The sequence below is a fragment of the Ambystoma mexicanum genome, chromosome 2p (genome assembly GCF_040938575.1).
Source record: "Ambystoma mexicanum isolate Mex_15411 chromosome 2p, UKY_AmexF1_1, whole genome shotgun sequence".
Lineage (NCBI taxonomy): Eukaryota > Metazoa > Chordata > Amphibia > Caudata > Ambystomatidae > Ambystoma > Ambystoma mexicanum.
Window position 1 is genome coordinate 1,493,854,366 of NC_090923.1, and position 16,864 is coordinate 1,493,871,229.

Below are 16,864 nucleotides of genomic sequence, written 5' to 3' on the forward strand. Positions count from 1 at the left end.
CATTGAGATATCACATCTCATGCTATAGGAAGGGTCTCAGGATTGGAATGGGAAGGAGTTGGATATCACATCTCATGCTATAGGAAGGGTCTCAGATTTGGTATAAGCATTGAGATATCACATCTCATGCTATAGGAAGGGTCTCAGGATTGGATTGGGAAGGAGTTGTATATGACATCTCAGGCCATAGGAAGGGTCTCAGGTTTGCTATACGCATTGAGATATCACATCTCTGCTATCGGAAGGGTCTCAGGATTGGAATGGGAAGGAGTTGGATATCCCATCTCATGTTATAGGAAGGGTCTCAGGTTTGGTATTAGAAGCATTGAGATATCACATCTCATGCTATAGGAAGGGTCTCAGGATTGGAATGGGGAGGACTTGGATGTCACATCTCATGCTATAGGGAGGGTCTCAAGTTTGATATTAGAAGCATTGAGATAACAAATCTCATGATATCGGAAGGGTCTCAGGATTGGAATGGGAAGGAGTTGGATATCACATCTCATGATAAAGGAAGGGTCTAAGGTTTGGAAGGGGAAGGATTTGGATATCACATCTCATGTTATAGGACGGGTCTCAGGTTTGGTATTAGAAGCATTGAGATATCAAGTCTCATGGTATAGGAAGGGTCTCAGAATTGGAATGGGAAGGAGTTGGATATCACATCTCAAGCTATAGGAAGGGTCTCAGGATTGGAATGGGAAGGAGTTTGATATCACATCTTATGCCATAGTATGGGTCTCAGGTTTGGTAGAAACATTTGGATATCACATCTCATGCTATTGGAAGGGTATCAGTATTGGATTTGGAAGGAGTTGGATATCCCATCTCATGCTATTGGAAGGGTCTCAGGTTGGAATGGGAAGGAGTTGGATATCACATTTCATGTTATAGGAAGGGTCTCAGAATTGGAATGGGAAGGACGTGGATATCATATCTCATGCTATAGGAAGGCTCTCAGGTTTGGAAGGGGAAGGAGTTGGATATCACATATCATGTTAGAGGAAGGATCTCAGGTTTGGTATTAGAGGCCTTGAGATATCACATCTCATGCTATAGGAAGGGTCTCAGGATTGGAATGGGAAGGAGTTGGATATCACATCTCAAGCTATAGGAAGGGTCTCAGGTTTGGTATACGCATTGAGATATCACATCTCATGCTATAGGAAGGGTCTCAGGATTGGAATGGGAAGGAGTTGGATATCACATCTCATGTTATAGGAAAGATCTCAGGTTTGGTATTAGAAGCATTGAGACATCACATCTCATGTTATAGGAAGGGTCTTAGGATTGGAATGGGAAGAAGTTGGATATCACATCTCATGCTATAGGAAGGGTCTCAGGTTTGGTATAAGCATTGAGATATCACATCTCATGCTATAGGAAGGGTCTCAGGATTGGAATGGGAAGGAGTTGTATATGACATCTCATGCCATAGGAAGGGTCTCAGGTTTGGTATAAGCATTGAGATATCACATCACATGCTATAGGAAGGGTCTCAGGATTGGAATGAGAAGGACTTGGATATCACATCTCATGCTATAGGCAGGGTCTCAGGTTTGGAAAGGGAAGGAGATGGATATCACATTTCATGTTAGAGGTAGGATCTCAGGTTTGGTATTAGAGGCATTGAGATATCACATCTCATGCTATCAGAAGGGTCTCAGGATTGGAATGGGAAGGAGTTGTATATCACATCTCATGCTAAAGGGAGGGTTTCAGGTTTGGAAGGGGAAGGATTTGGAAATCACATCTCATGTTATAGGAAGGATCTCAGGTTTGGTATTAGAAGCATTGAGATATCACATCTCATGCTATCGGAAGTATCTCAGGTTTGGTATTAGAGGCATTGAGATATCACATCTCATGCTATCATAAGGGTCTCAGTATTGGAATGGGAAGGAGTTGGATATCACATCTCATGTTATAGGAAGGATCTCAGGTTTGGTATTAGAAGCATTGAGATATCACATCTCATGCTATAGGAAGGGTCTCAGGATTGGAATGGGAAGGAGTTGGACATCACATCTCATGCTATAGGAAGGGTCTCAGATTTGGTATAAGCATTGAGATATCACATCTCATGCTATAGGAAGGGTCTCAGGATTGGATTGGGAAGGAGTTGTATATGACATCTCATGCCATAGGAAGGGTCTCAGGTTTGGTATAAGCATTGAGATATCACATCACATGCTATAGGAAGGGTCTCAGGATTGGAATGGGAAGGAGTTGTATATGACATCTCATGCCATAGGAAGGGTCTCAGGTTTGGTATAAGCATTGAGATATCACATCACATGCTATAGGAAGGGTCTCAGGATTGGAATGAGAAGGACTTGGATATCACATCTCATGCTATAGGCAGGGTCTCAGGTTTGGAAAGGGAAGGAGATGGATATCACATTTCATGTTAGAGGTAGGATCTCAGGTTTGGTATTAGAGGCATTGAGATATCACATCTCATGCTATCAGAAGGGTCTCAGGATTGGAATGGGAAGGAGTTGTATATCACATCTCATGCTAAAGGGAGGGTCTCAGGTTTGGAAGGGGAAGGATTTGGAAATCACATCTCATGTTATAGGAAGGATCTCAGGTTTGGTATTAGAAGCATTGAGATATCACATCTCATGCTATCGGAAGTATCTCAGGTTTGGTATTAGAGGCATTGAGATATCACATCTCATGCTATCATAAGGGTCTCAGTATTGGAATGGGAAGGAGTTGGATATCACATCTCATGTTATAGGAAGGATCTCAGGTTTGGTATTAGAAGCATTGAGATATCACATCTCATGCTATAGGAAGGGTCTCAGGATTGGAATGGGAAGGAGTTGGATATCACATCTCATGCTATAGGAAGGGTCTCAGATTTGGTATAAGCATTGAGATATCACATCTCATGCTATAGGAAGGGTCTCAGGATTGGATTGGGAAGGAGCTGTATATGACATCTCAGGCCATAGGAAGGGTCTCAGGTTTGCTATACGCATTGAGATATCACATCTCTGCTATCAGAAGGGTCTCAGGATTGGAATGGGAAGGAGTTGGATATCCCATCTCATGTTATAGGAAGGGTCTCAGGTTTGGTATTAGAAGCATTGAGATATTACATCTCATGCTATAGGAAGGGTCTCAGGATTGGAATGGGGAGGACTTGGATGTCACATCTCATGCTATAGGGAGGGTCTCAAGTTTGATATTAGAAGCATTGAGATAACAAATCTCATGATATCGGAAGGGTCTCAGGATTGGAATGGGAAGGAGTTGGATATCACATCTCATGATAAAGGAAGGGTTTAAGGTTTGGAAGGGGAAGGATTTGGATATCACATCTCATGTTATAGGACGGGTCTCAGGTTTGGTATTAGAAGCATTGAGATATCAAGTCTCATGGTATAGGAAGGGTCTCAGAATTGGAATGGGAAGGAGTTGGATATCACATCTCAAGCTATAGGAAGGGTCTCAGGATTGGAATGGGAAGGAGTTTGATATCACATCTTATGCCATAGTATGGGTCTCAGGTTCGGTAGAAGCATTGGGATATCGCATCTCATGCTATTGGAAGGGTATCAGTATTGGATTTGGAAGGAGTTGGATATCCCATCTCATGCTATAGGAAGGGTCTCAGGTTGGAATGGGAAGGAGTTGGATATCACATTTCATGTTATAGGAAGGGTCTCAGGATTGGAATGGGAAGGACTTGGATATCATATCTCATGCTATAGGAAGGCTCTCAGGTTTGGAAGGGGAAGGAGTTGGATATCACATTTCATGTTAGAGGAAGGATCTCAGGTTTGGTATTAGAGGCCTTGAGATATCACATCTCATGCTATAGGAAGGGTCTCAGGATTGGAATGGGAAGGAGTTGGATATCACATCTCATGCTATAGGAAGGGTCTCAGGTTTGGAACGGGAAGGAGTTAGATATCACATATCATGCCATAGGAAGGGTCTCAGGTTTCGTATAAGCATTGAAATATCACATCTCTGCTATCGGAGAAGTCTCAGGATTGGGATGGGAAGGAGTTGGATATCCCTTCTCATGCTATAGGAAGGGTCTCAGGATTTGAATGGCAAGGAGTTGGATATCACATATCATGCCATAGGAAGGGTCTCAGGTTTGGTAGAAGCATTGAGATATCACATCTCATGCTATAGGAAGTGTCTCAGGTTGGAATGGGAAGGAGTTGGATATCACATCTCATGTTATAGTTAGGGTCTCAGGATTGGAATGGGAAGGATTTGGATATCACATCTCTTGCTATAGGAAGGGTCTCAGGATTGGAATGGGTAGGAGTTGGATATTACATTCTTGCTATAGGAAGGGCCTCATGTTTGGAATGGAAAGGAGTTGGATATCACATATGCTATAGGAAGTGTCTCAGGTTTGGAACGGGAAGGAGTTGGATATCACATCTCATGTTAGAGGAAGGATCTCAGGTTTGGTATTAGAGGCCTTGAGATATCACATCTCATGCTATAGGAAGGGTCTCAGGTTTGGTAGAAGCATTGAGATATCACATCTCATGCTATAGGAAGGGTCTCAGGTTGGAATGGGAAGTAGTTGGATATCACATCTCATGTTATAGGAAGGGTATCAGGATTGGAATGGGAAGTACTTGGATATCACATCTCATGCTATAGGAAGGCTATCAGGTTTGGAAGGGGAAGGAGTTGCATATCAAATTTCATTTTAGAGGTAGGATCTCAGGTTTGGTATTAGAGGCATTGAGATATCACATCTCATGCTATAGAAAGGGTCTCACGATTGGAATGGGAAGGATTTGGATATCACATCTCATGCTATAGGAAGGGTCTCAGGTTTGGTATAAGCATTGAGATATCACATCTCATGCTATAGGAAGGGTCTCAGGATTGGAATGGGAAGGAGTTGTATATGACATCTCATGCCATAGGAAGGGTCTCAGGTTTGGTATCAGCATTGAGATATCACATCTGTGCTATCGGAAGGGTCTCAGGATTGGAATGGGAAGGAGTTGGATATCCCATCTTATGTTATAGGAAGGGTCTCAGGTTTGGTATTAGAAGAATTGAGATATCACATCTCATGCTATAGGAAGGGTCTCAGGATTGGAATGGGAAGGACTTGAATATCCCATCTCATGCTATAGGGAGGCTCTCACGTTTGGAAAGGGAAGGAGTTGGAAATCACATTTCATGTTAGAGGTAGGATCTCAGGTTTGGTATTAGAGGCATTGAATATCACATCTCATGCTATCAGAAGGGTCTCAGGATTGGAATGGGAAGGAGTTGGATATCACATCTCATGCTAAAGGGAGGGTCTCAGGTTTGGAAGGGGAAGGATTTTGATATCACATCTCATGTTATAGGAAGGATCTCAGGTTTGGTATTAGAGGGATTGAGATATCACATCTCATGCTATCGGAAGGGTATCAGGATTGGATTTGGAAGTAGTTGGATATCCCATCTCATGCTATAGGAAGGGTCTCATGTTGGAATGGGAAGGAGTTGGATATCACATCTCATGTTATAGGAAGGGTCTCAGGATTGGAATGGGAAATACTCCGATATCACATCTCATGCTATAGGAAGGCTCTCAGGTTTGCAAGGGGAAGGAGTTGGATATCACATTTCATGTTAGAGGTAGGATCTCAGGTTTGGTATTAGAGGTATTGAGATATCACATCTCATGCTATCAGAAATGTCTCAGGATTGGAATGGGAAGGAGTTGGATATCACATCTCATGCTAAAGGGAGGGTCTCTGGTTTGGAAGGGGAAGGATTTGAATATCACATCTCATGTTATAGGAAGGATCTCAGGTTTGGTATTAGACGCATTGAGATATCACATCTCATGCTATAGGAAGGGTCTCAGGTTTGGAATGGGAAGGAATTGGATATCACATCTCATGTCATAGGAAGGATCTCAGGTTTGGTATTAGAAGCATTGAGATATCACATCTCATGCTATAGGAATGGTCTCAGGATTGGAATGGGAAGGAGTTGGATATTAGATTCTTGCTATAGAAAGGGTCTCAGGTTTGGAACGGGAAGGAGTTGGATATCACATCTCATGTTATAGGAAGGGTCTCAGGTTTGGTCTAAGCATTGAGATATCACATCTCTGCTATCGGACGTTTCCCAGGATTGAAATGGGAAGGAGTTGGATATCCCATCTCATGTTATAGGACGGGTCTCAGGTTTGGTAATAGAATCATTGAGATATCACATCTCATGCTGTAGGAAGTGTCTAAGGATTGGAATGGGAAGGACCTGGATATCACATCTCATGCTATAGGTAGACTCTCAGGTTTGGAAAGGGAAGGAGTGGGATATCACATTTCATGTTCGAGGAAGGATCTCAGGTTTGGTATTAGAGGCATTGAGATATCACATCTCATGCTATAGGAAGGGTCTCAGGATTGGAATGGGAAGGATTTGGATATCACATCTCATGCTGTAGGAAGGGTCTCAGGTTTGGTATAAGCATTGAGATATCACATCTCATGCTATAGGAAGGGTCTCAGGATTGGAATGGGAAGGAGTTGGATATCACATCTCATGCTATAGGTAGGCTCTCAGGTTTGGAAAGGGAAGGATTTGGATATCACATTTCATGTTAGAGGAAGGATCTCAGGTTTGGTATTAGAGGCATTGATATATCACATCTCATGCTATAGGAAGGGTCTCACGATTGGAATGGGAAGGATTTGGATATCACATCTCATGCTATAGGAAGGGTCTCAGGTTTGGTATAAGCATTGAAATATCACATCCCATGCTATAGGAAGGGTCTCAGGATTGGAATGGAAGGAGTTGGATATCACATCTCATGTTATAGGAAGGATCTCAGATTTGGTATTAGAAGCATTGAGACATCACATCTCATGCTATAGGAAGGGTCTCAGGATTGGAATGGGAAGGAGTTGGATATCACATCTCATGTTATAGGAAGGCTCCCAGGTTTGGAAGGGGAAGGAGTTGGATATCACATTTCATGTTAGAGGTAGAATCTCAGGTTTGGTATTAGAGGCATTGAGATATAACATCTCATGCTATCAGAAGGGTCTAAAGATTTGAATGGGAAGGAGTTGGATATCACATCTCATGCTAAAGGGAGGGTCTCAGGTTTGGAAGGGGAAGGATTTGAATATCACATCTCGTGTTATAGGAAGGATCTCAGGTTTGGTATTAGAAGAATTGAAATATCACATCTCATGCTATCGGAAGGATCTCAGGTTTGGTATTAGAAGCATTGAGATATCACATCTCATGCTATCAGAACGGTCTCAGGATTGGAATGGGAAGGAGTTGGATATCACATCTCATGCTAAAGGGAGGGTCTCTGGTTGGGAAGGGGAAGGATTTGGATATCACATCTCATGTTATAGGAAGGATCTCAGGTTTGTTATTAGAAGCATTGAGATATCACATCTCATGCTATAGGAAGGGTCTCAGGATTGGAATGGGAAGGAGTTGGATATCACATCTCATGCTATAGGAAGGGTCTCAGGTTTGGTATAAGCATTGAGATATCACATCTCATGCTATAGGAAGGGTCTCAGGATTGGAATGGGAAGGAGTTGTATATGACATCTCATGCCATAGGAAGGGTCTCAGGTTTGGTATAAGCATTGAGATATCACATCTCTGCTATCGGAAGGGTCTCAGGATTGGAATGGCAAGGACTAGGATATCACATCTCATGCTATAGGAAGGGTCTCAGGATTGGAATGGGAAGGACTTGGATATCACATCTCATGTTATAGGAAGGGTCTCAGGTTTGGTATTAGAAGCATTGAGATATCACATCTCATGCTATAGGAAGGGTCTCAGGAATGGAATGGGAAGGACTTGGATATCACATCTCATGATAAAGGAAGGGTCTAAGGTTTGGAAGGGGAAGGATTTGGATATCACATCTCATGTTATAGGACGGGTCTCAGGTTTGGTATTAGAAGCATTGTGATATCACATCTCATGCTATAGGAAGTGTCTCAGGATTGGAATGGGAAGGAGTTGGATATCACATCTCATGCTATAGGAAGGGTTTCAGGTTTGGTAGAAGCATTGAGATATCACATCTCATGCTATCGGAAGGGTCTCAGGTTTGGAATGGGAAGGAGTTGGATATCACATCTCATGTTATAGGAAGGATCTCATGTTTGGTATTAGAAGCATTGAGATATCACATCTCATGCTATAGGAAGGGTCTCCGGATTGGAATGTGAAGGATTTGGATATTACATCTCTTGTTATAGGGAGGGTCTCAGGATTTGAATGGCAAGGAGTTGGATATCACATCTCATGCCATAGGAAGGGTCTCAGGATTGGAATGGGAAGGAGTTGGATATCACATCTCATGATAAAGGAAGGGTCTAAGGTTTGGAAGGGGAAGGATTTGGATATCACATCTCATGTTATAGGACGGGTCTCAGGTTTGGTATTAGAAGCATTGAGATATCAAGTCTCATGGTATAGGAAGGGTCTCAGAATTGGAATGGGAAGGAGTTGGATATCACATCTCAAGCTATAGGAAGGGTCTCAGGATTGGAATGGGAAGGAGTTTGATATCACATCTTATGCCATAGTATGGGTCTCAGGTTTGGTAGAAGCATTGGGATATCACATCTCATGCTATTGGAAGGGTATCAGTATTGGATTTGGAAGGAGTTGGATATCCCATCTCATGCTATAGGAAGGGTCTCAGGTTGGAATGGGAAGGAGTTGGATATCATATCTCATGCTATAGGAAGGCTCTCAGGTTTGGAAGGGGAAGGAGTTGGATATCACATTTCATGTTAGAGGAAGGATCTCAGGTTTGGTATTAGAGGCCTTGAGATATCACATCTCATGCTATAGGAAGGGTCTCAGGATTGGAATGGGAAGGAGTTGGATATCACATCTCAAGCTTTAGGAAGGGTCTCAGGTTTGGTATAAGCATTGAGATAGCACATCTCATGCTATAGGAAGGGTCTCAGGATTGGAATGGGAAGGAGTTGGATATCACATCTCATGTTATAGGAAAGATCTCAGGTTTGGTATTAGAAGCATTGAGACATCACATCTCATGTTATAGGAAGGGTCTCAGGATTGGAATGGGAAGGAGTTGGATATCACATCTCATGCTATAGGAAGGGTCTCAGGTTTGGAACGGGAAGGAGTTAGATATCACATCTCATGTTATAGGAAGAGTCTCAGGTTTGGTATAAGCATTGAGATATCACATCTCTGCTATCGGAGAAGTCTCAGGATTGGGATGGGAAGGAGTTGGATATCCCTTCTCATGCTATAGGAAGGGTCTCAGGATTTGAATGGCAAGGAGTTGGATATCACATATCATGCCATAGGAAGGGTCTCAGGTTTCGTATAAGCATTGAAATATCATATCTCTGCTATCGGAAGGGTCTCCGGATTGGATTGGGAAGGAGTTGGATATCCCTTCTCATGCTATAGGAAGTGTCTCAGGTTGGAATGGGAAGGAGTTGGATATCACATCTCATGTTATAGGAAGGGTCTCAGGATTGGAATGGGAAGGATTTGGATATCACATCTCTTGCTATAGGAAGGGTCTCAGGATTGGAATGGGTAGGAGTTGGATATTACATTCTTGCTATAGGAAGGGCCTCATGTTTGGAATGGGAAGGAGTTGGATATCACATATGCTATAGGAAGTGTCTCAGGTTTGGAACGGGAAGGAGTTGGATATCACATCTCATGTTAGAGGAAGGATCTCAGGTTTGGTATTAGAGGCCTTGAGATATCACATCTCATGCTATAGGAAGGGTCTCAGGTTTGGTATAAGCATTGAGATATCACATCTCATGCTATAGGAAGGGTCTCAGGATTGGAATGGGAAGAAGTTGGATATCACATCTCATGCTATAGGAAGGGCCTCAGGTTTGGTATAAGCATTGAGATATCACATCTCATGCTATAGGAAGGGTCTCAGGTTGGAATGGGAAGGAGTTGGATATCACATCTCATGTTATAGGAAGGGTATCAGGATTGGAATGGGAAGGACTTGGATATCACATCTCATGCTATAGGAAGGCTATCAGGTTTGGAAGGGGAAGGAGTTGCATATCAAATTTCATTTTAGAGGTAGGATCTCAGGTTTGGTATTAGAGGCATTGAGATATCACATCTCATGCTATAGGAAGGGTCTCACGATTGGAATGGGAAGGATTTGGATATCACATCTCATGCTATAGGAAGGGTCTCAGGTTTGGTATAAGCATTGAGATATCACATCTCATGCTATAGGAAGGGTCTCAGGATTGGAATGGGAAGGAGTTGTATATGACATCTCATGCCATAGGAAGGTTCTCAGGTTTGGTATCAGCATTGAGATATCACATCTCTGCTATCGGAAGGGTCTCAGGATTGGAATGGGAAGGAGTTGGATATCCCATCTTATGTTATAGGAAGGGTCTCAGGTTTGGTATTAGAAGCATTGAGATATCACATCTCATGCTATAGGAAGGGTCTCAGGATTGGAATGGGAAGGACTTGAATATCCCATCTCATGCTATAGGGAGGCTCTCGCGTTTGGAAAGGGAAGGAGTTGGATATCACATTTCATGTTAGAGGTAGGATCTCAGGTTTGGTATTAGAGGCATTGAATATCACAACTCATGCTATCAGAAGGGTCTCAGGATTGGAATGGGAAGGAGTTGGATATCACATCTCATGCTAAAGGGAGGGTCTCAGGTTTGGAAGGGGAAGGATTTTGATATCACATCTCATGTTATAGGAAGGATCTCAGGTTTGGTATTAGAGGGATTGAGATATCACATCTCATGCTATCGGAAGGGTATCAGGATTGGATTTGGAAGTAGTTGGATATCCCATCTCATGCTATAGGAAGGGTCTCAGGTTGGAATGGGAAGGAGTTGGATATCACATCTCATGTTATAGGAAGGGTCTCAGGATTGAAATGGGAAATACTTCGATATCACATCTCATGCTATAGGAAGGCTCTCAGGTTTGCAAGGGGAAGGAGTTGGATATCACATTTCATGTTAGAGGTAGGATCTCAGGTTTGGTATTAGAGGCATTGAGATATCACATCTCATGCTATCAGAAATGTCTCAGGATTGGAATGGGAAGGAGTTGGATATCACATCTCATGCTAAAGGGAGGGTCTCTGGTTTGGAAGGGGAAGGATTTGGATATCACATCTCATGTTATAGGAAGGATCTCAGGTTTGGTATAAGAAGCATTGAGATATCACATCTCATGCTATAGGAAGGGTCTCAGGTTTGGAATGGGAAGGAATTGGATATCACATCTCATGTCATAGGAAGGATCTCAGGTTTGGTATTAGAAGCATTGAGATATCACATCTCATGCTATAGGAATGGTCTCAGGATTGGAATGGGAAGGAGTTGGATATTAGATTCTTGCTATAGAAAGGGTCTCAGGTTTGGAACTGTTAAGACGGATTTCTGAACTCTGTCCTGGTGGCGCAGAAGTTCAGAAGGCCAACCTAATTACTTGGAACAGGGTAACCTCTGGACAAGCCAGACCAATCAAGGTAGCGATCGCGGCGGTCAAGACTAGGTCTCAAGAGGGGTGAGGGTGACTGAAAGCCCGCAGTGAGCACACAAAGCAAGAGCGCTGACAAACTACTCCAAACAGTTGTTATATCAAAAATAGATACACATTTATTTTAAGGCCTTTAAAATAATGACCGTAGCGAGAAAATCACAATATCACAATATTAAACCAACACATACCATATCAACACAATATATATACAAATACACAGTCGCAAGCGTTTAAAGCACGAAATATGTAGTCCACCTGCCAGGGAAGGAAAACAGGCAGTGCGATAATGCTTTCGACTCAGTTCGCCTTCATAGGCACCTAACTAGATGGAAGTCCGAGCCCTACGAAGAGTGGAGCCTTGCGCTCAAAGTACCTGCCACGCCGGTGCCGACGGGCACAAGGGGAAGCTCTTCGGAGGAAGTCAGGCAGTTCGGGTTAGTGCACAGCAGAAGAAGAACAGGTTCCGCAACTCAAGCGCAGCCTCCACAGCGGGCAGAAGCAGAGCGCGAGCGCGGCAAAAGGGTGCTGTTTTTACACAGCAGGGAAAAGCAATGGGATACTGCAGGAGGGCGACCAGATCCTAGATATACTACTCACCGGTCCCCGAAGCAAGCAGACCCAGGCTTCTCCACGATAGTTTCAGCAGCTGGCAGGTTCAGAAGAGCAGGGAACGCTCTGTAGTCGTGTAGAGCAAAAAGACGTCCCAATCGACGAAACCGGCACAGTTTTGTTGCCGCACAGGACAACGGAGCGGCCGTGCGTATTCGAGCCAAATGAACCCTCCTCCCTTCAGACCTGGGGACGCCAAGCGTACGAAGCGTGGGAGAGGGACAAGGACTCGCAATACAACACAACCTGGCGGCGGTTGCAGAGCCAAACTCCTTGGTAAGCTGGTCAGTCAACTGGATGGCCCAGAGACGCTTCCGAAGGCTTACTTGGCAGGAGATGGTTGAAGATGCCGGGAATAGCTGTTCCTGCTATTCCAAAGGTCGAAGCACCAGTACAGGCCTTCTGGTTCGATCAAAGGAGGACAGGGGCTCTCCGGACGACAGCAGTGCAAAGGAGGATTCCTTCAGCGGGTCACCAGCGATTCCTCGGTCCAGCCTCGTAGTTGCAGGATACTTGGCTCCTGTATTCCTTCGTTCGTGAGAACTCAGGAGATCGACATGGTAGTGGTGTTTCCAGCCCCCTCTTATCCACGGTTCCCTTCGCGCCAAAACGGAGGGGAGCCAATGGGAGATCCGCTCATCAAAACACATACCATACGTGGACCAATCACGGACCACGGTGGTCCCAGGCATTCATACCACCCTAGACTCTCTGGCACCCAGGATGTGTATTGGGACCAGACATCCCAGCCCACACCCTGGAGGCACACAAACGACATGTAGAAGCCCGCGAAAGCAACCACGTTTCGCGGGAAAGTACATGCCCAAATAAGGAAGGCCCCGGGTCGCCGGACCTGGGGAAGGTGAAGGGAGCAAGACGGACAGTGGACAGGACAAAGGAGCCTCGCGGCCTGGCCATTTTGGGAGCCAGGCCACCATTTTGGGTTCAGTGCAAAAACGTGCTCAGAACGCCAAAAGGAGCTCAAAATAAACAAAACGATCGCTGCCACCATTCCAGTCCCTGAATGACTTGCGCCGATCAAATACCATCCTAAAAGAGTATCTAGGGCCTGTAGAAGGCTAGAGACCCAAGAGAGCTGTAACTTAGCTTACAGTGCCCTCTTGTGTCGTGTTGCACTAAAGCTGCGACACGATAAAAGAAACTACGGGAAACCACGTTCCCCGGTACTGACTGTCTTAAGGGCATGTCAGTTTCCCCGTAAGAAAGGAGCGAAAGCCCAGAGAAGTGCGGCAGAAGGCTGTACTTCTCTGGCAAAGTCAAGAACAAGGTTAAAAACAATAGCAAAAAGTTTAGGGGTTGCCACATGGAAGGAAAATTCCCTACAATTACGAAATCTTTCCTAACACTCGCCCCTCCCAGACTATGGACAGGGGGAACTAATCCACCCCTGGATGAGTCTCTTGTTCAGGTCGGTTAAACATTCTGGACAACCCATCAGCATTGCTATGTTGGACACCTGGTCTATGCTCAATCGTGAAGTCGAAGCCTTGAAGACTTATGGACCACCTAAGCAACTTTGGATTCTCCCCCTTCATGTTCATTAGCCACTTTAACGGCTTATGGTCAGTCTGCACAGTGAAGTGGGTCCCATAGAGGTAGGGCCTCAGCTTCCTTAGGGCCCACACAACAGAGAAACATTCTTTCTCTACCGTGGACCACCTGAGCTCTCTGTCCTTAAGCTGGCGACTAATAAAACCGATAGGGTGTTCCTTACCCTTCTCATCTACTTGTGATAGTACAGCTCCTATCCCAGTGTCAGAGGCATCCGTCTGCACGATAAAAGGTCTTTGATAATCAGGGGCCCTGAGCACAGGGGCCTGGCACAAGGAGTCTTTTAAGCCATTGAAGGCCTTCTCACACTCGTCGGTCCAAGTTACCTTCTTGGGTTTCTTCGGAGTTGTGAGGGCAGTCAGAGGAGCAGCTATGGTACCATAGTCTGCCACAAAATTGCGGTAATACCCCGTGAGTCCTAAAAAGGCTCTCACTTGGGTTTGCGTAGTGGGGGTAGGCCAGTCTTGTACTGCTTGTACTTTACTGGGTAGAGGCTGTATCCTCCCTCCACCTACTTCATGTCCAAGGTAAACCACTGAGCCTTGTCCAATCTGGCACTTACTAGCCTTTATGGTCAAGTGGGCTTTCTGAAGAGCCTGGAGCACAATCCCGAGGTGTTTCACATGGTCTTCCCAGGTGGCACTGAAAACTGCTATATCGTCCAGATATGCAAGACAGAATTCGTCCAACCCATTCAACACATGATTCACAAGCCACTGGAAAGTGGCAGGTGCATTCTTCAACCCGAACGGCATTACCCGGAATTGGTAAAGGCCGTCTGGTGTAGAAAATGCTGTCTTCTCCCTGGCATGTTCTGCTAACGCTATTTGCCAATAGCCAGCAGTGAGGTCAAACGTGCTGAGGTACTTGGAGGCACCCAAAGTATCCACCAGCTCATCTGTTCGAGGCAAGGGGTGGGCATCTGTCTTGGTGACAGCATTCAGAGCCCTGTAATCCACGCAGAACCTCAATTCAGAAGTGCCTGCCTTTGGAACCAGAACCACAGGACTGGACCAAGGACTACTAGAGGGTTCAATCACCCCAAGGTCTAACATTTTGTTGACCTCGGTCTTAATATAAGACCGTACTTTATCCGACATCCTGTATCCCCTACTTTTGGTAGGTACACTGTCTCCTGTGTCAATGTTATGTTTGCACCAAGGTGTCAAACCAGGGGACTGTGAAAACAGGGGGGAAAACTGCCTAAGCAAACTTTTCACCTCAGCCTGCTGATCAGAAGTCAGGTGAGGGGCCACTCGGACACCCTCAACGGAGCTGTCTGAAGGACCGCTTTGGAACAGGTCGGGAAGAGGTTCTGACTCCTCTTCCTCAACGTCTGACGCCAGTAGCAGTGCTGCGATTTCGACTCTTGGGACGAAAGCCTTCAGCCTATTTACGTGGAACACTTTTGGAGCCTGTCCAGGCCTTCCAAGGTCCACTAAATAGTTTACCTCACCCAGGGGCTCCACCACTGTGTAAGGGCCTGACCATTTGTCCTGTAAAGCGCGAGGCCTTATTGGATTCATGATCAGGACTTGCTGACCAGGTGTAAAGTTGATGAGGGAAGCTTTCTGGTCGTACCAATGTTTCACCAGCGCTTGCCCTGCCTTCAATTTATCACTAGCCAAGCCCATCAGAAGTACCATCCTTTTTCTGAGCCCTAGCACATAGTCAACTACATTGGTAGTAACAGGGGGAGTGGGCATCTCCCATCCCTCCTTGACAATGGCTAAGGGTCCCCGTACGGGATGACCGAACAGAAGTTCGAAGGGGCTGAAGCCAACACCCTCCTGTGGTACCTCTCGGTAGGCAAACAGCAAGCATGGTAAAAGAAGATCCCATTTTCTTCTCTGGGGCTCCTCCAGAGCCCCAATCATGCTCTTTAACGTTCTGTTGAAGCGTTCCACCAGACCATTGGTCTGGGGGTGGTATGCAGAAGAGAACTTGTAGGTGACCCCACATTCTTTCCACATAGCCTGCATATACTTCGACATAAAGTTGCTGCCACGATCTGACACAACTTCTTTAGGGAAGCCAACCCTAGTAAATATGCCGAGTAAAGCTTTTGCAACTGACTTGGCAGTTACAGTCTTCAATGGGAATGCCTCAGGATACCTGGTTGCATGGTCGACCAGCACCAGGATAAACCTATTGCCCGAGGATGTTTGCGGGTCAAGGGGACCGACGATGTCGATCCCTACCCTTTCAAATGGTACCCCCACAACTGGGAGCGGTACCAACGGAGCTTGGATTGTCGCGCCAACCTTACCAGACAACTGGCAGGAGGCGCAACTCCTGCAGTGACTTTCTACTTGCACCCCCATCTTGGGCCAGTAGAAGTGCATGGATAACCTTTGCTTGGTCCTCTTCATACCAAGGTGACCAGCAAGGGGAACTTCATGCGCCAACTGCAGGAGGAAGGGTCTAACAGCAAGGGGAACCACCAACCTCCTATGGTCTCCTTCTGTAGACTCTGTGGGCTCACTATACAGGAGTCCACCTTCCCAATAAATCCTATGCTTCCCAGGAGGTTCACCCTCAAGCTGGGAGCAGGCCTGTCTCCTTAGGCCTTCCAGAGATGGGCACTCACGTTGGCCTTTACTGAATTCGTCCCTATCAGGACCTCCTTCAACTAACAAGTCTTTTAGTTCAGGATGATCGTTGGGGTCGAATACTTCAGGCATCGCCACCTCCTCGTCAGGCTCGGGCGATTGACCAACTTCCTCCACCGCAGTGGTAGGCGAGCTCGGAGGAATATTCTCTTTCCCCCGTCTTGACTTGTAGACTCCTTTCGCCTTGGGTTGCCCCTTCGGCTGGGGCGGCGTATTGGACTTGGCCAATGCTGCCCGTGCTTGAGACCGTGTGTAGGGTCGTTCGGCAGTGTCTCCTACGAGCCCTAAAGCTCTGAGATCATTACCTAATAAGACCTTTCCCGGGACGTTTCTCTGAATGCTCACTGGAATCCTGACTGCTGTACCATTTAAAGTTAGATTAACAGGGATCACGGGAAACATACGGAGGGGGCCGTCAGCCAACTTAGTGGGCATCAGAGTAGCTCTGGCAACTTCCTCTGAGTCTACCAAGGTAGAATCCACTACAGTTCGACTGCACCCACTATCCCTAAGAGCTGGAGTATCCACTCCAT